The sequence below is a fragment of the Parasteatoda tepidariorum genome, chromosome 4 (genome assembly GCF_982258835.1).
Source record: "Parasteatoda tepidariorum strain Cologne lab strain chromosome 4, Ptep-v5.0, whole genome shotgun sequence".
Classification (NCBI taxonomy): Eukaryota; Metazoa; Arthropoda; class Arachnida; order Araneae; family Theridiidae; genus Parasteatoda; species Parasteatoda tepidariorum.
Window position 1 is genome coordinate 35,144,034 of NC_141758.1, and position 27,311 is coordinate 35,171,344.

Sequence of the window (27,311 nt, forward strand, 5' to 3'; positions counted from 1 at the left end):
AGGATATATTACAATCAATATACAATAAAATATTTTATTACACGATATATTACTATATAACATTGTTTTCAAAAGAAAAACATACAGAAATTTGAAAACCTATCATTAGTTCGTGTTATTCAATACACGCAACGTCAATTCATTAGCGAATGCCTAATAAGACACAAGCTCAGTGACTTATGAAAAATTAACGAAGTCAACAATGGAATTTTTCTTATTCAATTACTTGAGTTCTTGCAAAGGGTCAATTTTCATCAACGATACTAGCAACTAACAGCCATATACTGCATAATTTCAAGGTTACAAGCATTAATTGAGTCACGATTTTAAAAAGATTTCATTCTTAAATTGTTAATAAGGATTGTAGGACTTATTTTGTATTCAAATATCATATCTTGGACTTTGTAGTAGGATAGTCATAAGGAAAACGTAAGGATTAATTAATTTTTCGAGATTTGCAAACAAATGAGTTGGCGTGCTACAGGCGGATATTAGTCATTCTATTCATATTTAAAATTTTATAGAAGCATTCACTCATTTTTTCAAATTTCTTTAAAAATATATTTCGTGTTTACGCGATTAATTTTTATGATTCGAACCTCGCTAACTCGAACCTCGATTTCACGAATTTTTCGATATCTCGAAGAAAAAAAAATTTCCTATACACTCAATGTTAAAAAAAAAACTTGATTTCACAAAATTTTTTTTTCTAATCCTTTTTCTAATAACTTGAATTTTTTTTACTCCATAAACAGTGTAGATTTTTTTTCTAAAATTAAAAAATATTCCAAAAAAAATAAAAAAAATTTAAGAATGCCTGACAAGGCATGGAATGATGTGTCTTCCTCTACGATAATGAATGGCTTCAAGAAGTCTGGATTCATTAGAGATCACGAAATCAGTCAAACAATCAATATCGTTAATTCTGCTGAAAACTACACCGAAAATGATTGGAACAGATTGATCAGACTCATGAAGCTTGATAACATGGAATTTCATGACTTCGTAAGCGTAGATGAGGCAGTAACAGTGTGTGGTCAGTGGGATGACAATGATATCATCACTCAAACGAAAGCTTCTTGTGAACTATCAGAAGAAGAGGATGAAGAAATCGAATATTTACCTCCCAATGTTACTAACAAACAAGCACTTTCTGCAGTGGACATTGTAAGGAGATTTATTGAGAGGCAGTCGAATATGTCAGAGGAGACAGTTAAAGCTATAGTACACTTAGAAAGTGTTATAGACAAACTTTCTTACACATTTCTAAAGCAAACAATAATTGAATCTTTTTTTAAATGAAAGTGTAAAAAGTGTTTTTAGAATAAATATGGAATAGTAAATAAGGTATGTAAAGAGCATTTTTCTTTATTCTACCATCGAAAACATGCGATGTTTGATAATTAGAATTTTCGATAGCTTGAATTTTTTCTCCTCTCCCTTCAAGTTCGAGATATCGAGGTTTGACTGTATAAGTAAGTGAAATACAAAAAAGTGCTTTAATTTAAATTTAATATGTTGTTCATGGTACTATAATTCAATTAGTTTGTACAGTTAATTTGTACTTTTATACCTGCCGAAAACGTAAATTTTGGATTGAAAAATTTGTTCCTATAGTTCAAAATCAGATATTTCTGCGCTCTTGTTTTATTTTACTGTCAATAATAATAAGCAAATAATACTGATTGTTTTACTATTCCTCAAATTCAAAATCACGTCGTGGTTTTTTAATATTTACAAGCAAAAGTGTTAATTTGTTTAGTTTTTCAAATATCTTTAGTTTATATACCCAGTTTTATGCTTGTTTATACCCCCAAATATTACTTTCAAAAAAGTTTCAACACACCAGTTTAATAAAGGAAGTACCGTAGGATTGCAGTTGGCGTTAAATTTAACCTTTAGGATGCGGTTACTCGGTGAAAAAATTCTCCTCTCTGTCCGGCGCTTTCTTGCAGAAATTCAGCCCCCCACTTAGTCAGTGGGAGGTAACTACTTTAACCACTTATGAATGGGAAACGTTTTGTTGTAATTTATCTATCCCTCTTCAAGAAGAGAGCAGTAGAGGGGTTGCAGCATGCATTGTTATCGGCAAACATTTTGACTTAGTTATGAATATTTTGGCATACTTTATTTGAACGTGTAACACATTATGAGAAAAAGTTAAAATATAATTTTTTTTTCGATTTTTTTCCTTTACGAAAAAACAAACTTTTTCTCTATAATGAAACAACTCATATTTAAAAAGTTATTTAGAATTTTTACTGATTTTTTTTAAAAGCCTTTTCTACTGTTTTTAAAAGATACAAATAAATTATTCCTGTTGTAAAATCTTAAACAAATTTATTCTGATAGCTAATGTTAAAAAGCATAGTTTTTGGTTCTCTTAGAAATGAGATGCGTCTGAAACTTCAAAAGTTTTTTTTCGAATTTAATAGTTTATTTAATTTTTCCGTTAAAATAATTTAGTCAAATGTAGATTTTTTTTCCTAAATTTTTTATACTAAATGGATTTTTTATCTTTTTTTCACCTTTTTCTCGAAATTTAAAGTCGCATACATTACGTTCATACAAAATTGTAACACAAATATTCTTCGAGACAGAAATTATATTTCAAGCAGATAATTTATAATGTTATATCATGTGGTTTCTTGAAAGAAATTCACCCAGTTAACAATTTTTGAGTAAGCGATATTTTTCTATAAAAATATATTATATGTAAAATATATCATATATACTTTTTAAACTATATTATTTCCATTTCATTTTTATATTTATCCATCTTTCATATATATATATATATATATATATATATATATATATATATATATATATATATATATATATATATATATATATATATATATATATATATATATATATATATATATATATATATATATATATATATATATATATATATATATATATATATATATATATATATATATATATATATATATATATATTATGAACAAAATTTCAAGAATCTAAAAGTTTCTGTACCTTCTTAAAAAAATAAATAACAATAAATAAATATAAATAAACACAGAGAAACGATTTTTTTCTTCTGTTGCATGAGATTTTTTTTAAACAGATATTAGTTACTTTCCCCTCTCTGATTTCAAATCAACAATTTGTTTCTCTCTCCATGCAAGGCTTTTTAAAAGACAACTTTAGCCTATTTTTTTTTGTCGAAATGTACAAATTTAAAAAGTATATATATATCATATAACAAGTGGTTGCATAAATGGGGCGAGAAATTTCTAAGGGAGTAAGGGCGCGCAATCAGGATTAAAATTGCAGAGGAACCCACGGCCGGAGATGTCGTTATACGCCTCTAGGGGCAATTTCTCCATTATGAACAGTTTTTTCATGTGCTTTTAAACAGGTCATAATAGGGAAGCCCCCTCATCTGACGACAGCTTTTCCGACGTATGTGCTCCCATGCTTTTTTATATCTTGATTATGTGCTGTAACTTCCCGAGAAGTTTGCCGCAACATTTATGCAACACTCTGTTGGATACAATATTTTTAAATTTACAAATTTCTTCAAAAATTAGATTTAAATTTTCATTGAAAAAGACTTGTAGCATTAGGAGCTAAACTAATTACAGATTTGAAATACCCACACCCTAATGAGACTAGAACAAATATTTATATGAGTGTAAAAAATGCATAAATAAATATCTTCCCAAGTGTTCCCAATGGAGGTATATTTTAAATACTTAGAACAATGAATTTGATATTTTTTGCCTGAAAAATGAAAAGTTGGAAATTGAATTCTTCACAGTTAAAAATTTGGTGTAAACACTTCACAATTCTGTTACTTTTTTTCTTTATTTTTCTTTTCATACCGTTTGCGAGGATAATATTGCCGATTGTTTTGAATTCTGTTTTAATGGGACACCTGCACGGGACATAGCGTGGGAATCTCGATCCTGATTGGTTGTTAAAAAGTGGCATTTATTTGCGTTAGCACCTGTTCTTTACATTCTATTTCGAGTAAGCCAAGCCCGTCAAGTGTCATTTCCCTTAAGTAACACATTTAATATCCTTACACAAAGATTCGTTGCCAACGATTTCAATGCTTTCAGTACATATTTCTTACTTAACACAAAGACAGGCACGAAAACATGTAGAACATAAACAAATTGTGCATCGAAGTTGCCAGGTACATAAAACAAAAATATATCGCGTTTACAGTAAATTACATAAGCAAATAATAATTCTTAGTTAAGTACGAATTATATTTCAATAAATTTGATACGGCACTTCATTTAATTAATGTTAATTAACATTCTAACTTATGTGGAGAAACTTAGCTTAACTTTAAGACGTGATTCAGTTGGCACTGGTGTCATAGGTCATATGTGTGGGTATTCGTAACCTTTTTCCAAATCTTCTTGAAGTGCAAGTACCCAATCGAAAAACATATGGAACTGTTGCATTATAATTTTAATATTACGTATATATATATAATGGAATTTAAAATTTAATTATTTAGAAATTTCTAGCGCGTTTTTGAAAAAAGATATTTAAACTGAAATCATGAAAAGCAAGCCTTTACTTCATTTTGAAATTTGTTTTACTACAAGCAAAACTATATTTCTGACTTTTAAAAATTTTTTAAAATAAATAATAAGCAAGGAAAACAGATCGCAAGATTTTAGTGCATCAACAATTTATGTAGAATATGTTATGTTATGTAGTTAAAGTTATGTAGAATATGAATTATAGTGCGCTTAGAACCACGTAGGTTGTAACTGCCACCAAGCCATTAATGAAAAACTCCATTGAAAAACTAAGACATAAAGTAAAACTCTAAAAAAATATTACATTTTAATTAAACTTCAAGTAAATTAAAATATTAAAACACGAATAGTTTAAGGCATTAGAATAAAATGTCTTTTTTCATTCCATTGATTATGTAAAGCAACAGCCACCTGAAAACAAATATTAAATTGCTTTACACCTAACTAACTAACTAACATTGATAAAACATTTTGTTATAACGTCTTCTATCATTCAATCAGCTGACATTGTATGCAGTTGCAGTTACATAGAAAACCTAAAATAAATTAAGAAATTGAACTAAAATTATGTTCAGTATTCCCCCCCCCCGCCTGAATATGAAGTTTAAATGCAACTTTTATCTCCAATGTAAAGAGATAATAAATAGTAACAAATTGAATAACGAAATCATAAATAAATATTTACACAGTTAATAAATAAAATTATTGAAATGCATCGTGCTTAGTTTCGGCATTTAAACAAATTGACATTCGTTAATTTAATAATTTCATGTTTGATTGTTAGGAAAACATACCGATCGTAGTTACAAATGAGTCATAAAAGTAAAAATTAAACAGTTTAAGGCATTAAAATAAATTTGATTATTTATAATTTTTTATGAATAATAAATTTAAAGCTTCTATCTCCAAAAAATAAAACATAAAGAGAAAGATAGATAAAACAATTTAAATGCATCGCGTTTAGTTTTGTCATTAAAACAACATCAATTTGAGTTGACATTCGTTAATTTAATAACCTCATATCTGATATTAATAGCTAACATCTTATGAAAACATACGGGTTGCAGTTACAGGTGTGTCGTTAAAGTAAAACCCGAATTAGTTTGTCCCAGTCTGGAAGTTAATGTTTCGCGACGTGCAGTAATTCTGCCCCCTGACATCTTTAATTCCACGTAGTCAGAGACCGTCTTTAATGCTTCCTCGTAAATCCGAATACGAAACTTCGCTCATTCTCTCTTTCTAAATCTCTCTCGCTCTCCGACTTCTCAATTTGAGACAAGAAAGATGAATCCGAAAGATGGGGAAGAGGCGCGCGCGAAAGAGGTATGTGACGTCACATCGAACATCCACCAACTAAATGCTTCCTCTATTCTCCAACCAACACAGCGGATATGACAACCCATCCCAATTGATGCTCGGCTACAACTGGCTTTCACACACTCTCTCTTCTACCGTCAGACGATTTGTCAGTTTTGAAAAGTGAAAACGATTTTTGGAGAAATCCACGGAAAAACCTGTGGCTGCGTGTGACCTAACTTTTCCCGTCTTGGAAGAAGTTTAAAAAATCGTTTGTTTTTAAATTAGCATTTCTTGCTAATAGTTTGGAGAATAAAACAAAAATAAATATAACTATTATTTTGAAATAATTGGAACAAGGAAAAAAATTATATTTTACTTTATTGCTTATAAATGAAAAAAAAATTTCTTTTTTACACTTTGAGCATAAAAACAGTTCAGTTGTGCTTGGATAATGAACTAAGAAGCTTTTAACTCTTTAAGACTGTGAGAGAAAGTGATGATTATTGATAAAATACAAATCGCAAAAATATTTGTAAATTAAATTTCAAAGATAGTTTTAGTGACTCGTGTGAACTTTGAATCTGTTTGACAGATATTAGCATTTCTCGTTATGAAATAGTGTGACGCTTAACAGGTAAGAAATTTATTATTATTGAATGTGCAGATTTTGCATTTCTTCATTATTTAAAACAGGAATTCTTAATACCGATAATATTTTACTACTGTATGTTTACTTTATATGTTGCACTTTTACGTTTTTGGTCAAAAGATGTGGGATAGATAAATTTATGCGCGTAATGTTCCGTATTTCTTATCGATTTTCTTTTCTTTTTTTTTAATGCTTTTAGAATATATGATAATAAGGAGAAACTTGTTCACATTTTTTAAAATGTTTTATATATAAAATTAAACTATCTAAAATATTTTGGAGAAATTTTTAACAGAGTTTTGAAATATTTAAAAAAAATACTTCAAATCAATTACAATAAATCTGGAATAGATGCAAATCTAATTGTTATTTGAGTAGCGAATTTTTTACAAAACTTTTTCTTTTACATTTTGCACACATCTTTATTATTTCAATGGTTATGTAGCAACTGTATCTGTTTCTTTTATTTAGCTTAATTTTTTAAAGTTTTTATACCTTACTTTTAAAACTAAATATCAATGTAAAATTACTTTAATGGATTAGATTATTTTTTAAATGAATTTCTTTAAGAAATAAAATAAAAGATTGAATCGAAAAAGTTAGCATTAAAATGCTATAATTGTTTGCTTATATATAGTCAAATCAAAATCGGCAAATAATAGTTTATTACGTCGTTCAAGCGATCGTTAAAAGCATTTGATAAAAGGTGCTTGATATTTTCGTTTTCAAAAATTATTTAGTAAAAAACGATATTAAGAAAATGATTTTAAAATACTTCTATTAGTCAAATCGTTTTCAAATGTGATTGCATTTGTATAGTGTAAAAATATATTAGAATTTTGAAGGAATCGTATTTGAACACTTATTCGATTACACATTGTTATACACAGTAACTTATTGCCCAACTTATTAACAGTTATTGTCCAACTTATCATAACTAATGTTAATATATTTCGAATAAACAATATGAATACAGAGATTTAAAGCTGTTCCCTCTGTAAGAAAACTCTGTATTCACAATTACTTCAAGAGAATCAATAAAACTAGTACTAGTGTGAATATTTTGCAATATATTCACACCTTTTCTGCACAGAAACCTACAGTTATTAAAATATCTTAATTATACGTCAGGTTTAAATTAAGAACAAAATATTAAAATTATAATTAGAAAAGAATTTTAAAATTAGAATATTTAAGGAGAAGTTTGCTCGATAAAATTCGTTTTCTAATAACTTTTTAAAGGTTTTGAATTAAATTTAGATTTGTCCCTATTTTGGAATTACAAATTAATGAAAAACAATGTATTTCATAAATAGTCATAGTATCACTGCTCTAAACCACATCTTTTTAATGTCGCTGTAGTTTTACTGCAATATACTGCATTATTTTTTGCTGTAATTTCCTCGCAATAGATTGAAATTTTTATTACAAAAGTTTTAACTGAAATAGATTGATTTTTTTAAATTGCAATACATTGCGATTTTTTTTATTCCGGTAGTTATAATTGCGACAGATTGCATTGTTTTATTTGCAATAGCTTTAATTGTAATGGATTGCATTATTTCAATGGTATAGTTTCATCGAAATAGATAACATATTTTCGTAGCAGAAGTTATAATTGCAATAGATTGATTCAATGTATTAGTTTTAATTGCTATTGATGTAGGTTTTCATTTACGTTGTTTCCTCATAGAGTTGATTGAATTTTTCATTGCAGTTGTTTTAATTGCACTAGGTCACTATTCAGTAGATTTTAATTTGTGAAAAGTTTTAAATTAATTTAATAAAATGCACTCTGTCATTTTTAAAAAAAATATTTTTTGTAACATGGACTTATAAATTATGTTTCTATAATTTTAACACTAAACATGCCATTACCGGTCATATGACTGTTTAAGAACTTTTGCATCGAAACTGCACTCTTATCATCTTATCGTTTTTGCACATTTGACTTCATGACTTTTTCTAACAATTATGTACAGTTAATATTCTATTATTATTTTTTTGTATTTTGTTTGTTTCGAATAATACTTGTCGTATACCTATTTCTACCACAACCGGTCATTTGACCGGGAGAACAATTTATTTGCTTTATAAGGTCATCGGATCAGAAATACGATTTAATAATAATGCGTGTTCAACGTATTGCATTCGATTAGTTGACACATTTCTTCAAAGACCTGTTGCGTAGTTAGTTCAATCAGAATAACTGTGAATTGAAATTTCAAGAAACTACCTAAAATTTTAGATTGGCATTTCTGTGCAGGAAACTAAATGTTTTGGTAAGTAGTTTATATTTTATTTTGATAGCTTTGCTTCATTTCTAACTAACTGTTAGTTTTTACCCAGAAAAATGTCGAAACAATCAAGACAGCACAAGCTCTTAGAGGAAATAATATTAATTATAAGACTAATTATAATTCTTATATATTCTTATGATTATCAGAATATTTATAAGAATTATAGAAATAATAATAATTAGAAGAAACATGTTTGCGGAAAGTTTACAATGGAAACGCCCTGTATATGTAAAAAGTGCGTTGAGCAATGAATTAAAAATTCTTATTCTTTGTGTTTGTAATACATAAAAATTGGCGATATACAATTTTGTTTAATTATAATAAAGTTTTCTTTCTGTTTATTTCCTTCCTAATATCCATATTTCATACATTCAATCAAGAAACATTAAGACCGGGCATTTGAACGGCTATGGTAGAAATAGGTATAGATTAGGTGTTGGTATGTTTTGTGTTAAACTATGAGTCTGTTGTCTATTAAAGTAAAACTTAAGAGAATCGGTCTTATTTAAGCATTAGTGGGATAAAAAAATTGTGTGTTTATTACAGTTGTGTATTTAGTAGGGTGTTTATTGCTTCAAGTATAGCAGAACAGCAGTTTCAAGCAATAGTGAGTTTATTGCTTGAATAAAATATGAGGATCTGAATCTGTTCTTTCGGTAAAAAACTCTATATTCAGATTCGTTTTTAATAATACATTAAGACTAGATTTTACATTTTGTAAAATTTTCACAATATTACTACACAAAAACCAGTAATCCCAAGATTTTATGGTTGTATGCCTGCTCTCCCTTTGACAATCAACTGAATAAAACCACGAAAATTAAGATCAAAGACTAAGAAAAAAATGTTTAAAATTGAAAATAAGAAAATGATTTAGAAACTGGTCTCTTTATAAAGCGTTTCTAGCTCACGAAATTTATTTTTCTGTTTTATATTTTTTTCAATTAACTTAAATTCAAATGTATTTATTTATTATTGTGTTGAAAATGTTATACTACAAATTATTATACTGCAAATCATTTGCCTTGTTTCAATGCACTAGATAGCAATTTTCATTGCTGTATTTCCATTGCAATATTAATTCTTTCTGTTAGTCGCAACGCAGCGCATTAGAAAATTTCTTTGCAATAGATTGTATTAGTATGTTGAAATCGTTTTTTGTTTAATAGTTTGTGTTTTCTTATTAATTTGTAAAGTTTCGAAAATCTGGAAACTAATTAAACAATTGTCTCATAGAAATATTCTGCACGCAGAATTTACATACAGCTTAAAACTGCGAGAAAATAAATTTTCAGTACATCGTCTTCCAAATTTAAAACAAAAGAATATTTCATTCATATACTTTACTCATGCATTAAATATTTACTCACATCGTATTTGTTAAAATCAGTTTTCGAACATTCCCCAATTTAAAAACTGCCGAAGTTTTACCCAAAAAGCATCCATTTCTTCTTTGTTGTATTCCTAAGTCACGAAAAGAATCGTTTTCTCAAGAAGTTTTCTCATATTGCATTTTTATAAATTAAGCCGCATTAAATAGAACACTTTTTAGGCTATAAACCGCCCTAAAAAGCCTATGAACTGCCTAACTGTAGCCCAGATACAGTTAGCATATTTTGCAAGACTAAAAAACTTTTTTTTCACAATATTTCTCAGATCAAAATGGAGGATAATTTTCCCATATCTTGATATTCGGCCAATATATCTTTTAAATAATTAATTTATATTCAATTTGTTTGATAATTTAGTTACGTGCTTTATGCATCTATTAAGTTTAATTTACAGTAAATAGCTAAATTTCTTCTTTTTTTTCTATAAAAGGTAGTTTTGAAATTCCCGAAACTAATTTTAAGAATTGCTTTTTTATCCATTCATCGCGTTAGGATAATGAGTCTTAGGAGAAGTTTACCTTTTTAATATTTGGCTTACAGGTAAATATTTTTACCTTATTCTTTTTAAGTGATTTTTCTATGTGAATAAAAATCCGCGGTATCAATCTTTCATTTATAAAAAAATATTTCGTATACCATGAGTTAATGATAAAATTTTATATTTTCAAAAATATTGGTTCTTGATAGAAATGTAACATAATTAAAAATAATTTCTACCACGGAAAAAAAAATTAAATTTACAATAATGTATAACCCTTCCTTCCATATTCTATTTTTAATATCATATTGTCATAAAAGACCGTACAGTACGCAAAACAAAGACGCAACACTTTGACAAATTTTTGGTATTATTCCAATATGCAATCTATCTGTGTAATAGACATTAATTTTTTAGCTTTAAAGTTAATTACAACTGTCCAGTATACATTTGCTCAGTATACCCTACACTGATGTTCTTAAAGGTTAAGTGTCACTGCCCTATAAACCCTGCGCTGATGTTTTTTAAGACTGAGTGCCTCTGCCCTATAAACCCTGCGCTGATGTTTTTAAGGCTGTTTATCGAAGATGCCATCGCCTTATGATATGATGCTGTTTTGCGAATATTTTCATAAGTGCTATAAGTTTGCAACAGTTACTCATGACTGTAAGGTCAAGTTCAGCCTACATCTAGCCAGTGGTCTCAATGCTTATACTGAAAATGGCGCAAAACGTCAAAATGGAAAAAAGCCACATTTTCATAAAAATGAAAAGCGATTGTATTCTAAATTTTTAACATTTATATACTTACTCCAATGCTGCATTATCTTGTCTCATAAAATTCTTTTAAAACTGAGAATAAAACAGTGATTTTGATAACTATGATAGGGTGGGGGGGGGGAATGTCGCCAAATTGGCGATTTTTAAAAAAAGTTAAATAATGTTAAAAATATTTAAGCTTAAAGGTTAAGTGTCTCTGCCCGTTGTAAGCCCCCCAGATAATTTTTCACTGCCAAATGGTACATATAGTTTAAAATTTGAACTTTTCTTCAAGGCACTTGACTGTGGCTTTTGTATTATGTTAGGCGAAAAAGATTCGATAAATCATGTTAAAGGTAAAGCGCCGCTGCCCAGTCTACTCTACCATACCATACTGCAGTGGCGTCACCTATTGATTCATAAATTAACTACACAACTAAACCCAATTGTTAATCTAATAATCCGATTTTCCCGTTTTAGGACTTAATATTAATGGTTTGATGGCCCAACCTTGTATATGCTAATGAATTTGAGAGGACGATATTTTAAATTGCGAAATCAGACGTAAAAACTTACTCACAAGCATATTTTTTTATTGGCGGATTTGGGTTCCTGACTCTAAAATAAGGAGAGGTTTTTTTTAATTTTATTTTATAACCGTCGTCGAACAGCCGACCCAACTATTGGATATACAACTACTAATAACTAGCTTAACCCCTCACCTCCCCCTCAAGGGTGCTTCTGGGGACACTCCGAATGTTCGAAGTGCGCTCAACAGTTCAATCACATAAGCAATCATATTCAAAATTTTCAAATTAGAGTTTTAACAAATAAGGAGAACATTAAATATGAAATCCAGAAAATAGCGCTTACGACTACTAATATTCAACTCCGTAACCTTGTAATTTTGAATCCAATCCAGACGATGAGGGAACTCCTGGATCAAGTATTGGGAGAAATTTGCCTTCGTGGAGGACTTTTTGATGAAACCAACCCGAATTTGCGTCACATGGAGAGGAAGACCACGAGAACCTACCACGGTTAGCCTGACAGCAAGAGGACTCTAACCCAAGATTCGTTTAACACTGAGGATTTTTCAAGTCAGCACTGTGGTCGGTGCAAACCGGATGCGGAATTCGTATCGCCGGGATCGAACCCCGGTTCACCTCATTGGAAGGCGAACGCTCTATCCCCTAAGCCATCGCTGCTCCATAGGGAGAGGATTTGCCTCAATCTGGAAAACATGAGCCCAATAGTTTAGACAGGATGGCAATCTTAAGTTGGGCTTCTTTATGTTGCATTCACCTTTTGCATAGTTTCCCGAACATCGAGAACGTGAATCGAAACAAATAAAAAAACTTTCTCGCCCAGTTATAAATATCGTTTATTCGTGATTATATAAAATCGTTATTAAAGGTAACTCATTGCTAAGATAATAATTATTAATTTTAAATTTATTTAACTAGCTGAATATTCGTTCTTCCTATGGGATGAAGAAAATTAATAAGCAATAAATCGGTATTAACTGTAAAATCACATACAAAACTGAATCACATATACCTATACAATTAATTCAGTTAAAACAATTACATTACAAAATTAAGGAAAACATGTTTTTAGAAGTTTATCCCATCAAATAAATATTTACATTCAGTATCATTTGGCATAATGCTATTGCTCAAGGGCAACTTTTGATGGTAAAAACTTATGATAGTAATTTTGATGGTAATTAACAATTTGTTATTTCCTTAATTTATCCCATTCGAGCAGAGATAACCTTTTTCACAGTTCTTGTTACTAATATTAGTACTATATATATTTAGTACCTATTAAAACACCAATTTACATAATTTATTAGTACCTGTTAAAAATTTTTTTTTTAATGGTTAGCACTGGGGATAGTCTCATTGGCCACAGAAATGCCAGAACTGCTACTCTCTTCTCGTTACCCAGTGGGCACCTGTAGCGAAGCCACGGCGGAGGAGCAGCGTCGCCCACGTCACACAACCACTAACCCGTTTATAGGGCGGGTCACATTCACACAATCACACACAAAGGAGAGAAAGAAACATCCATGCCCTGAGCAGGATTCGAACCCGCGACCATCGGCTCCGCAGTCAGACTCGCTAACCACTCGGCCACCTGGCCGGCTCTGTTACGAAAATTAAGTAAACATTATTAACGTCAATAATGACAAAGCAATTTTTTATAGTTATCCTAAGCAGATAAGAGCATTTTTTCAATTAACTTAACTTTTTAATACAAAACTTTATTTATTTTTCTATCAACATAATACCTATTACGAAAATTAATTGAATCTTATTTGCGTCAAAAGCAATATGTCAAATTTCTTAATTCTCATATAGGAATGCCCTTTCACCAATAATTTATATTTTTAATTCGATACCACTTTCTAAAAATTTCAATTTGAACTTATTTTGTACCAATCTGTACCAATTTACAAAATTAACGAATTTTAATTCTCGAAAATAGTTAGTAAGGATACTAATAGTTTTATAGTCATTCTTAGCGAATGAATAAATATCGGTTCTTATTTTGAAGGCCGTAAAAAATTCGCAACTATTAATAACGCCAGTGATGCTTACATAATTGCGGTATTGAATACTACTATTATTGCCGCTATAAGTGATATGGTAATTAGAACATTTTGTACAAATATAGGTGCCTAATATCGGTACTGTGGTAGTAGGTGTTTTTACCACCTTCAAAACTAATAAGTAACCGAATATCACAAGCCCAGTACCCCATACTAAGCATTCATGACACTTAATATATAATCTTTTTTTTATTATTTGCTGTACATGGCGCGGCTTCACACTATTATATTTATAATACTATGAGTAAGTTCAATTCACCAAAAGAAAGATTAACAATGCATTTAGAATTGTTTAAAGTATGATATTCTGAGCTGGGATAGCTCAGGGAATAGAGAGTTCACCTTCCAATGAGGTGAAGCAGGTTCAAATACCAGTGAAGACTAGTCGATGCAAATTCCGCACCCGGCTATCACAGACCTCAGTGATGACTTAAAATATCTTAAGTGGTAGACGGATCGTAAGTTAGAGTCTCCTTGCCATCAGGCAACCTGTGGGAAGTTTTCGTGGTTTTTTCTCTTCATGTAACGCAAATGCGGGTGCCAAAAAGTCCTCAACGAAGACAATTTTTTTCCCAATTCTGGATCCAGGAGTTATTTTTTCTGCTATATTGGATTCAAAATTGCAAGACTATGGAGTAGAACAGTAGTCGTCTTAAAAACAAAATTGGGTTGACTGTTTAACAACGGTAATATAATGTGATGTTCTGAATTTACCATAGCTTTCCCATGGCTAAGTTGATAATTGAACAAATTTACTATAAAAGCGGTGTAAATTGGTTCAGAATTGCGGATTTGTATAAGAGACATACGTTCATAATATATATATATATATATATATATATATATATATATATATATATATATATATATATATATATATATATATATATATATATATATATATATATATATATATATATATATATATACACACACCGAAGAGCCATTACATTATGACCACCCTGCTAATAACATGTAGGACCACCTTTATCCCTCAAAACTGCTAGCACCCGCCGTGGCATTGATTCTACAAGGTGCTGATAGGTAGTCTGAGGTATTTGGTACAAAGCGCTCACCAACTGGTCCTGCAATTCCCTCACAACGCGAAGGGGTAGCGTGGCAGCACGAATTTGGTTTTCCAAGTAGGACCACAAATGCTCTATTGGATTAAGGTCAGGTGAATTTGGGGGTCAAGACATGACTTGAAAGTCACTGGGATGTTCCTCGAACCAATCCGTGACGATTCGACCCGTATGACATGGTGCATTTTCCTATTGGTAAACACCATCCCCCGCAGGAAAAACTGTTGCCATGAATGGGTGAACCTGGTCTGCAACTACGTTCAAGTAGCTTACAGACGTCAGGGATTGTTCTATGAGGATTATGGATTCTAATGTGCCCCATGAAAACATTGTTCCTGGGCAAGAAACCACGAAAATCTGGGCGAGCCCATTGTTATCGATGGAGGGTGGTCATAATGTAATGGCTCTTCGGTGTATATTGAATGGAAAAGAATACTACATCATTTTAAAGTAATTAATTTTAAATGACAAAATACAAAGTTTAATCGAGCCGACAGGCCTTTATGGGGGTTATGGAACTAGCCTCATGTCAGAAAGGTTCCGGATTAGAATCCCGGTCATAGGCATGGAGGTTCATTCCTTCTCTATGAACTAACCGTCCTTCTAACTATATAGGTAACGTTGACCCACCAAAAATGGCGCCCCCTTTAAAAAGTGGTCAACATATCTGACCCTCTGATGCAGGAATGAAATGAGTGGACATTGGTAAAAAAATATAAACGAAATTGATCTTATAGTTTCTGAGCTACCAAATTTTGAAAAGACCTATTTCGAAAATTACTTATCCTATTTCGGAGAAATTTTGAATTTAGTCATTTAAGTTTACATACTTTTAAATCATTTAAACAGTTGTATGCCTTTTAATTCAAAATTTTTTGATTATTATTAAATGAATTAAGGAAAAATAATTAATAATTTGTTAAAAATTAATTTTTCCATGGAATTATGTTTGGGTAAACTTATATAATAATTCCACATTCTTTTAAAAGTTTTGGAGATATAGAAAATACTCAACAACGGAAATTAGCATGGAAAAAAACAGCAATATCAATCCCTCAATTGTCTAGATATCATTATTTTAGTTCCACCTTCTTTTACTTTTTTCCTCTCAGTAAATTCAAAATGTCGCCAGCTTTCTCCTTATAAACCTTTACAATCAACTACTCAGAAACTGTGCATTTAAATTATAAACCCGCATTATTTATAAGTTACGATAGAACTGTGTCTCTAATTTGAAAACTGGACGGGACATATCTATGTTATCTCCGGATCATCCTTCAGGGTTGTTTCCCTGAGGATGATCCTGAGATGACCGTCGCCTGTCTGCAGCTCTGGTGCGACGTAAATAAGAGAACCGTACCATGTATCTAATTCATTTCTGCTATATTTAAGTCTTTTTTACTGGTATCTCTTGGAGAAAGCAGTAATATTTTCTAGCAAAATTTCTGTTGTTTGCAATTTTAAGGTTTATGCATAAGGCCCTTACCCTGCACCAGAGGTCGACGATGCATGAATTTTTTACACTTAACATTCCTTGCTGGGTTTGAAAATATTTAATCGGAAATACCGGGGAAATTATTTAAGGGTCTCTTTAAATTTTACCGACTTGACGATGTAGAAATGATGATGATGTAACTCAATTAGCAAAAAAGAACATACTTTTATGCGAATGGAGTATCATCTTTGATCCATCCGTCGTAATGCAATATAAGTTGTTTTGCACGAAAAGAAGTAATAAAATGTACTGATAATACTTAATACTTATGATGATAATGCACCTTTGTGAATTATAATAATGTTCTGCATTTACTGCTATGTTTATTAATCGAAGGAATTTTGAATTTCAATGTATAGAAATTTTTCATCATTTTAAAGTTTCTAATTTTAAATTACATGATATAAAATTTAAATTAAATTGGTCTAATAGTTCTCGAAAAATCTGACTTTTAAAAATTTCACGTAGTTAAAATTTGATTTCGCAAAATCTATTGAGCCGAATTCTTTTTTTTTTACGTCATACAATATTTAAGTTGTTAGCGAGGCAAAAATTAAATAGATTAGTTATTGGAACGTTGATTGCACTATAAAAAAATGCCATAGAAATATTGCATGCATTTCTGGGCCATTTATTATTTTTTTGAAGGCAAATATAATTTTTGTTCTATTGCATCATGTAAAAAGCATACAAAAAATTCAGAAATTTCTTATAACAGTATTTAAGAAACCTAAGAAACTCAAAAATTTAAAGATCTGAGAGGGAAATCGAAGCTCGGGGAGCAATTTAGAAATCCATAGGCCATAGGCACAAGACTGTTGAGGTATCACTTCACGCAATCCTTAACCATGCCATAGGCGAAGGGGTTACTTGAAAACGTTTTGCTCTTTGCAACAGACGCTGGTATTTTGCAATTCTCCAGGCTAATTGGGAGTGTCAAATTTGCTTGCCATTTTAAGGTTTATTACAATTAATCTACGTGCCTTAAGTTTAAATTAAAAGAAAAATGTGCAAGAAATTAGTCAGGCTGTATCAGCTGAAGACTTATTCCAATAAACCTTTAATAAGGCTATTTATAACAAACCTTCACTTTTCTCGGCCTATATGCAAACTGTCTTAACTGTCTGGCTAATTGAAAAATGAATGATTCATTTTACAATTAGCCCATCCTGGTGACTTTTCCAAATAGCATCGAGCATTGTAATATAAAGGTCTGTCAAAAACAGGAATTTCTAATTAACATATAAATATGTACAGCATATAAATATGCCTGGGTGCTAGTCCCTCTGAAGTGGGGGTGTCATCCCCTCTGCAGAGGATCAAAATTGTGATGGCATGTTTTCGGATCATCCTCAGGGATGTTTCCCAAACCGTCGCCAATAGCCTGTTGTGCAGCTCTAGTATGACGTAAATGAACTACAACCTACCACAGCCTGGGTGCTAAATGCCTTGAATTGATTTATATGTGAGAATTATGAAATATTAGCTGTTTCGAGCGAGGAAGCACTTTTTCAATTTTAACTATTTTCAAGACATGATGGTGATATTGTCAAAGTTCTCTGTGCATTGAGTAATTAAGTAATAATTTAAAATCTGCCCGGCAGCCATTAAGACACACAAATCGCCGCACGTACGAGTTCGGGGTATTGCAGCATAGCAGGCAGCAGAAGTTTTAAAATTATTTCCATCTCTGCCATGAGATGAGATAGACAAACCATTGATGTTTAAAATTTCTGCATTCATTTCAGAAAAAGATTAAAAAAAATTGAAAAAATTACTTCGTAGCAAAGTTTTTATTTCTATAAAAAAAACAAATGGAATAAAATGAATCCAAACAAATACTTAAGTTATAACAAATCATTTAACACTAATCATTTAACATAATCATTTTTTAGTTACTAATTTAAACAACCTAACAAAATGAATCGGAATTTAACAATACTTAAATTATTACTTTAGACAACCTAAAAATGTCAAATTCCTACGAAACCAACTAAACAAAACCATCGAATCCAAATCAAACTAACCTACAAATCGACCTACAGAATGAATCAAACCAAATACTTAGTGTATAACTGATTAAATATTACTCAAATTATTACTTAAGAGAACCTAACAAAGTAATAATTACGAATACTATAGTGTTGCCAATTTTGATAGAGAAATACCCGCGTTTTTGTTGCAATTAAGAGAAATATATAGATTAAAAGAACTCAAGCTTATGTTAATTTCAAGCTTTGTGAACTCAGAATTGTTAAAAACAATTAAATATTCGAACAGGGATAGCATAACCAACATTGATTAAAAATACTTCCCTTACTTACCGTAATTAATTGTATTCAACTAGAGTTTTCATTCTGTTATTATGAGTCTGAAAAATCGGTTGATCCCGATTCTACAGAAACGTAAGTACTCAGTTTTTAATCCGGAAGTCAATAGAAATACAAAGGAAAAAATATCATTTGCAAATTTTAATGAGCTTCTAAAAATCGGAAAGTTCTAAGTAATGACCGGTCAGGATTTGTGATAAATTAAGCCTCTTATGATAAATTAAGCTCATTCTCAAGACATTCTGTGAAGTAATCTTTTACAATTTACTTACAAGAATAAAATGTAAAAATTTCTGGAAGAGACAGTTTTAGAAAATCCTGCACAGTGAAGAAAAAATAATTTAATATATTAATAACATTTGATCTAATGACCATATTTTTGCGTACTAACATACAGTGTCAATAATACAAATCTGTTAGGAGATAGAGCGTTTGCTGGGTAGACTATATTTGAGAGTGCCCCTTGATTCTCGCCAAGTTGATGTTGAAATCCAATCGTGATTCTGATTGGTTTAGATTTTAGCGTTATTTTTAAATGTTCAACGGTATATGTAATTTCAGAGGTCCGTTAGTTGTACGTTGGATACCGACTTGTGAGGTTACTTTTGAATCTGGTCAATAAGATCGAAGGTATGTGGGCAATCATAAAAATGAATTTAAGAAAAAACTGTCACCGCTAGTCCGGTACTACAGACGCCATTTTCGATTCGTATTTCGTCGCATTTATGTGGCGATGGAGGTACACAGATTCTATTCATGATAATTTTAGACAGTATTTAACTGTTATTAGATAATTCGGTGCACCTAAATCTGAGAATATTCAAGCTTAATCAAATTGTTTTTTTCCTTTTCTTTCTGCGCCTACTATATTAATTTTTGCTTCGATTCAAAATCATTTTAATTAGGTTTATTAATTTTGCTTATATTAGGCCCAATGCAAGTTTTGCTGATGTTTTATTGAAATATCACTATGTTTTGACCGATGTTTTTTTAAAATTTTCCAATGTCTTATTGAAATATCACAATGTTTTGGCCGACATTCCTGATACCATGGTGTTCCGTGCAAACAGGAATAGCGCCAAACATAAGTCGCCAACTTCGCCAAGAGGCACCCTCAAGTATATTTTTTCCCATTTGCTTTCCAATAAGGGGAAGCGGGTTCGAATCCCAGTGATAGACACGAATACCGCATCCAGCTTGCACCGACTACAGTGCTGACGCTAAATATCTTCTGTGGTAGACGAATCATCTGTTAGACTCCCCTTTCAGTCAGGCTAAACGTGGGAGGCTCTCGTGGTCTTCCTCTCCTTGTTAGTTCCAACAAAAAATCCTCCACGAAGGTAAATTTCTACCAATACTTGATCAAGGAGTCCCCTTGTCTTCTGGATTGGGTTCAAAATTACAAGGCTGTGTAGTTGAACATTAGCAGGCATAAACCCAAAATTGGGTCCGCCGTTCGACGACGGCAATAAAAAAATACAAATCAGTTGACTTTAAACATACCAATTAATTTATGAAGATTTCTAATTATCCTTTTTAAGCTTTGTTTTAATCATTTCTGTATTTAGCTATATATTTTTTATTGATAACGCAATCAGTTGCTAGTTACTCAGATATCGCATGTGTCCAAAATAAAGCGAGAAACATAAAAAAAATAAAAGTTCATAAGAAAAAAAATATGAATTGGCTCACAAAAAGAAGCAAATTACTCATGAATTCAAAACACACACAGTAAACGGAAATTTCAAATTAAGGGAATTGGCTCAAATTAAGCGTAGTCAATTGCTGTCGTAACTTGGAGTTTCGTAAACATAACGGTAATGACACTTTTGGTTAGTGGATGATTTGGAGTTAAATTTAGTAATGACTGCACTATGGAAGAAAGTAAATCTTTCCAGCGCAGTTATTCATCAACGCTGTTACCTCCCGAGTTTGTTTTCTAACTTGTAAAAGGGAGAAAGTCATTAAATCTCTTTAAGGAGAAAAAAATGAACTGAGCAACGCTGCTTGTTTTTTTACTCCGAAGATTAACCTCTTGTAATTTGTCTTTTTCGAGTAAACATTAGATCTCTTATTCCCTAACAAAAAACCCCACATCGGCTAATTTGATGAAATCCTTCTCCTTTAGAATAAGAATTAAAATTTTTGGTTCTTAATCTTTCGGAACAATATTTCGACGAATTTCAATTTCTCATTTTTTGTTTGTTTGTCGTATGCCTGTTTGGGCAGTGGGGTCGCGATTGTTCCTGTTTTTCAGTGGCGCCATCTATGACCAGTAATACGACTTCTGCCACGCCATTCACACAACACAACCCGTTTATAACGCGGGTCACATTCACACACAAAGGAGAAAGAACATAGAACACCCAGAGAGAGAAAGAAACATCCATGCCTTGCCCGGGATTCGAACCCAGAACCTTTCTGATGCAAGGACAGTTCCCTGCCCCCTACACAGACCGGCCGGCAATTTCTCATTTAAGATAAGTAATAGAAATAACATTTACGATGATATTTTAGAATTATTATCAATTTGACACTAGACAGATTCATACTACCAAATAGCTACCACTACCACTATATTACTACCACTATACCAAATGCCTACAACATTTGTTTCTGATTGTGGGGATAGTGTAACCGACAGTACCAACTTCATCGAAAGGTTCCTCGTGATGGAATCGAGTTAGCGTGTCTTATATATTAGTGAATTGATGTTTAATAATCGTAGTTACGCCACAATACTCCTCTACCAGAATTTTAACTGGGATAGAATTCGATGAATGGATACCACTAGTTGCCAAAGACTGGGAGAGCTGTATTAAGTTCACCAGATTTTGAGCGCCTGTGGTGAGAGCTGTATTAAGTTCTTCGATTTTTTTTTAGCTTTTGTCATGTGAGTTCTATTAAGTTCACGGTTGTGTGCATAGTCTCTCCTGTGTTACGTGATTTCGCTCTGTGAAAACGAGAGTGAGCAGCAATAGCGTGAGGATGACAATACCGCAGTCACAAACAGCAACTGTTCAATGTAGACCATTCATTAAATTGAGCATTGCTTTTGATGAAGGCGAGAACATATCATGTCCGTAAGTCAAAAGTATGGAGATAGTGTTATCAACAATACCATCCTTTATCAATCAAAAGGCACCTCGTGATAGAATCGACTTTGCATGTCTTATATACTAGTGAATTGATGTTTAATAATCGTAGTGTGGCTGGGTGGTGCAGTTGGTTTGTTGTCGGCCGTCTGAGCCTAAATCTGCGGTTCGATCCCCGGCCCAGATATCGGATTTTCGGGATGCAGAAAATCCTCAGCCGCCATGTCGTATGATTATGCTGCATGTAAAAGATCCCTGGAGTGCCTTATTGGCTTTTGGCATTTCCGGCAAAATTAAATTCCTAGTGCACTTTAGCATCCAAAAAGTCTTGGTGCTGCCATCTAGTGTGGCAGAAACTAGACATCCAAAATAACATGGCCAATGTCATATCACCCATTGTGGTGGTCCCGAAAGAGTGGATACCACTTTTGGAGAACGCACTAGGTTTGCTCAACGGGGAGACTGATTGTGCAGCACATAGGAAATAAATTAAAAAAAATAATCGTAGTGGTAGTTACATCATACTGATTATGTAAAAGAAGGTTCGAAATTTGGAAAACTATTGAAATCTGCATTGTCATTGAGCTTCAGTTAAAATTTAAGGATTCTAGATAGTCAAAATTTTAATGAGTCCAATTGCTGTCCTAAATCAGGATTCCATATTTAAAACTCTTAAATATAACTGTAATGGCATTTTTGGTTAGAGTATAGTATAGAGTTAAATTTAGTAATGACTATACTATAGAAGCAAAAGGGTAGAAATTTTAATTTTAAGATTTCATGTTTAAAAACATGAAATTGAGTAATTAAAAAGGTAGGGAACAAAGCAAATATTTTAAATTCGAAAAACACGTAGTAAACAAAAATTTAGAATTAACAAAAATTATTCAAATTAAATGAATCCGATTTCTTACGAAACATGTCACTACGTCGGGCCTACTAAACTGCGTAGTACTAAAGGATCGGATTTCTCGTTTATGGTAACTTGTGCGAAAGCCTTTTCTTCTCTAGGTGTTAGTTAAATTTAAAAGTTAATCTAAGGGATTAAAATTTCAAATGCAGGATTCCATCGTTATAAACGCGAAAGCAAGAGCCGCGATAGCTCAGGGGAAAAAGCGTTCGCCTTCCAATGAGGCGAACCGGGTTCGAATCCCAGTCGATATGAATTCCGCATCCGGCTTGCACCGACCACAGTGCTGACGTGAAATATCCTCAGTGGTAGACGGATCATGGGTTAGAGTCCCCTTTACGTCAGTCTAACCGTGGGAGGTTCTCGTATTCTTCCTCTCCATGTAACGCAAATGCGGGTTAGCTCCATCAAAAAGTCCTCCACGAAGGCAAATTTCTCCCAATACTCTAGCCAGGAGTTCCCTTGTCGTCTGGATTGGGTTCAAAATTACAAGGCTACGGAGTTGAACATTAGCAGTCGTAAACCAATAAAATTGGGTCGGCTGTTCAACGGGTTATAAAATAATAAAAAAAAAACACGAAAGCAAGTACGCAGGATTTTTATTAAACTTGTTTTTCATACTTTTTCCATTATTTTGCTTTAATTTAAGTCAATATAAGAGGAGAATATCATATTTAGTATTTTAACAATGTATGGTTAGGAAATACACTATGGAAATTTCAATATCTTTTTCTGCGCTTAAGGTAAAATCTACCAAACACAGCTCACTTCCAAACAATAATTTTTCAAACTTGCGCCCATTTCTATCAGAGAGAGAAACAGTTATTCATCAGTAAAATTTCTTTAATTTACAAAATTCAATTATTGATAAATGCTTGAATCTGAATGAAAATAAAATTTCAAACTACTTTGGATATTGTATTTTAGTGCAAATATAATTCCTTCAATCTAACAGATTTTTTTAGTAATTATTAGACTGTTTGTTGCAATAAAAAATCACCAAAATATATTTTCGCTCATACTTAAAATGTCAAAAAATATACAAATATATTCACATCTCTGTTCCATCTGCGTCAAAGAGTTAATAAAAATGGAATTAAAAAAATAAATTCAAAAACATGCAGTGAACAAAAATCTCATATTTCCGAAAAATTTCGAATTAAACACATAGAATTACTATCTTAAATTAGGATTCCTTAATTATAACGGTGACAGTACTTCAGATTAGTAAACGATTTTTGAAGTTAAATTCGGTAATAATGACTGCTTTTTAAGAATAGAAGTTGACGTTAATATTTCCCGCGTTGTTACTGGTTCAACGCTACTACACCTCTTTAGTTTGCTTTCCAACTTGTAGAAGGGAGAACGCCATTAAATCTCTAAGGACAAAAGAATAGACTGGAGCAAAGATGTTTGTCTTTTATGGGGTTTTAACTCCGAAGATTAACGTCGCTTACTTCGTGTTTTCGTCCTTCTTGAGTAAACAGAAGACCTTTTTATTTCGGCCTAATTTATTTACGAGCCCAACACTTCGGTCATTTTAATGAAGTCCTTCTCTTTTGGAATGAAAAATAAGGCGTTTTGTTCTTAAGCCTTTTGGAATAGTATTTCTAAGTATTTTAATTTCATATTTAAAATAACTGTGTTAAAGGTAATAAAATTTTACATTTGATAACTGCAGTTAAACAGTCAAACCAATTTTGAATGACATGGTTCAACTCCGTAGACTCGTAATTTTGAACCAAATCTGGAAGACACAGACTTCGCGGAAGACTTTTTGATGGAACTAACCCGCATGTGCGTTGCATGGTGAGGAAAATCTCGAAAACCTTTCGCGCTTGGCCTGACTGTAAAAGGACTCTAACCAATGATCAGTTAACCCCTAAGGATACACGTCAGCACAGTGGTCGGTTTGATCCAGGTGTAGAATTCGCATTGACCAGCGATTGCTGTGACTCGATCCTGGGACATCTTATTAGGAGGCGAGCGCTCTATCCCCTGAGCCACCAGGGTTCCAACTTTTGATGCTATTGTATAATTGTTATCGGGTTTGCTATTTGAAAACTGCTGAACAAATACGCACCCAATATCACCGATATTTTTTCCACACCATGTGAAACAAGATTCTGTATTTTAAAAATACATTTAAGAGAAAATAACTCTTTTATGAACTTTTTTTTACTTAGTATCATACTTATCGTTTTAAAAATTTTTATCTGAGAGAGTACTTTTAAATCCAAAATAAGTTAAAAATTCATATAAATGTTTTGAGCCTTTTTTTTAATGATAGAAAACAACTGCAACAAATATTATCAAAATATCACAGACAGTTGTTACAAACAATGTAAAATAAGACTCTGAATTTCTCTTTCTTCTTTTTAAAAAAAATATTTTTTTTTACTCTATCTCCGATCTTGGGAACGAGAAAATGGTACTGAATTTCTTTGAGGAATTAAATGAGCTACAAATGAAAAAAAAACACTGGTTAGCACTTTTTACTTCGCATTTCGTCTCTCTTGACGAAATATCAAGGCTTCGATTTCCAAACACGAAGAAAATTGAATTAAATAGTATTCGAAGTTACTTAATACTATTCTATGTAGTACACGACATATATGTAGGTTTAATACACTGGTTATCATAAATTAAGGAAAAATCACAAAAATAGCGATAACTCTTTCAAAAGTAAGCCAAACCGTGCAAAATTTGCATATGTTGTCCACTAAGAGTAGCTGAGTAAAATTGCAATATGCAAATTAGTGGCGCTGCACTCGGCTTACGTCATCTGCCTGGAGCATAAAAGTCCAAGTTTGAGAGAAAGCACACAAATTTTACTGTGATTGCGACATTGAAAATCTGAGATAGCCAATTCGTAATAATGACCTCTAGGCATCATTTGCCTGAAGAACTACGATGGAAAGCCATCGGGAGACTAGAGGCAGGGCAGAGTCAATCAGAAGTGGCCAGATGGCTAAATGTGAGTCCATCTGTGGTTCATAGACTTTGGAGGCAATTTCAAACCACAGATTCGGCATCTAGGAGGTTCAGTCAAGGACGGCCAACTGTTACGACCAGTGCCGATGACCGATATTTGACATTAAGTGCACGCAGGAATAGAACCGCTACTCCGACACATCTTAGATCCTCTCTTGCTGCAGCCACCGGAAGGTTGGTGTCAACGTCAACTGTGCGCAGAAGGCTCCACGAAGGTGGTCTGTATGCGAGACGACCAGCCATTTGCGTGCCGCTCACATCACGCCATAGGAGAGACCGTTTGCAGTGGGCCCGACAACATGTCCACTGGACGTCAGATCAATGGAGGCCTGTTCTCTTTACGGATGAGTCCAGGTTTAGTCTAGAAAGTGACAGTAGACGTTATTTGATATGGAGAGAACCTGGGACCCGTTATCATCCATCAAACATCCGTGAAAGAGATGCATACGGAAGAGGCAGTGTCTGTGTTTGGGGAGGCATATCCTTAGGAGGGCGCACATACCTCCATGTCTTTCCAAGGGGAACCGTGAATGCTCAGGTTTATCGAGACAACATCCTTGATGCTTATGTGCGCCCATATGCCGGGGCAATTGGTGATTGCTTCCTGTTACAGGACGATAATGCAAGACCACACAGAGCTCGCATTGTTGATGATTATCTTCAACAGGAAACAATTACTCGCATGGAGTGGCCAGCTCGATCCCCGGACTTGAATCCTATCGAGCACGTTTGGGATGCTCTAGGGAGGCGTGTATCTGCCATCAATCCGCCCCCTCAGACCCTTGCCACGCTTGCAACTGCTTTACAAGAGCAATGGCTCTCACTTCCTATTGAACTGATAGACCGCATAATTGAAAGCATCACACATCGCTGTTTGTGCTGTATTGCTTCTAGAGGCAATCATATTCCATATTAAAGGTACTTTTTCTATTGCAAACCGATACTTCCAATTTGTTTATTTTATACATGTGCTAATTTCTATACTACTATTAATGTCTGATAATTTCTTTTTATGTTGTTTAATACCTTACTATGTGTTGTATATTGTGGGTGAGTTTCATAAAATTCCATGTGTAATTTCTTGAGTTATCGCGATTTTTGTGAATTTTCCTTAATTTATGATAACCAGTGTAATTATGCAAAAACTTTTAAATGCGATTTATTTTTAAATCTTTCAATCTACGAAGTAAGAAACTTAATATTCATTCTAATTAATTTTGAATAAAATAAGTTGTTTAAAAGCAACCAGTTTATTTTCAAGACGATGATGAGAAAAACAAATTTTCTTTTAATTCTTGGCCAGAGCTTAAGAACAATAAATCAAGTTATTAAGATGTCAAAGTAAACGAGTTCATTTACTTTTCTGTAAAGAGTTTCACAA

At 32.3% G+C, this 27,311-nt stretch overlaps 1 protein-coding gene across 2 annotated transcripts in view; it reads left to right on the forward strand.

The window, feature by feature from the left end:
- LOC107445150 (sodium-dependent dopamine transporter) overlaps positions 1-27,311 on the forward strand; it is a 171,032-nt gene that overhangs the window by 33,519 nt on the left and 110,202 nt on the right. Inside the window, exon 1 of one of the 2 annotated variants that reach the window (XM_043053561.3) lies at positions 5,912-6,465. The exons of the other annotated variant lie outside the window; for it this stretch is intronic. The gene's annotated coding sequence lies outside the window, so the exon portion shown is untranslated. Of the gene's footprint in view, positions 1-5,911; positions 6,466-27,311 lie in introns of those variants that run through there. 2 annotated transcript variants of the gene reach the window in all.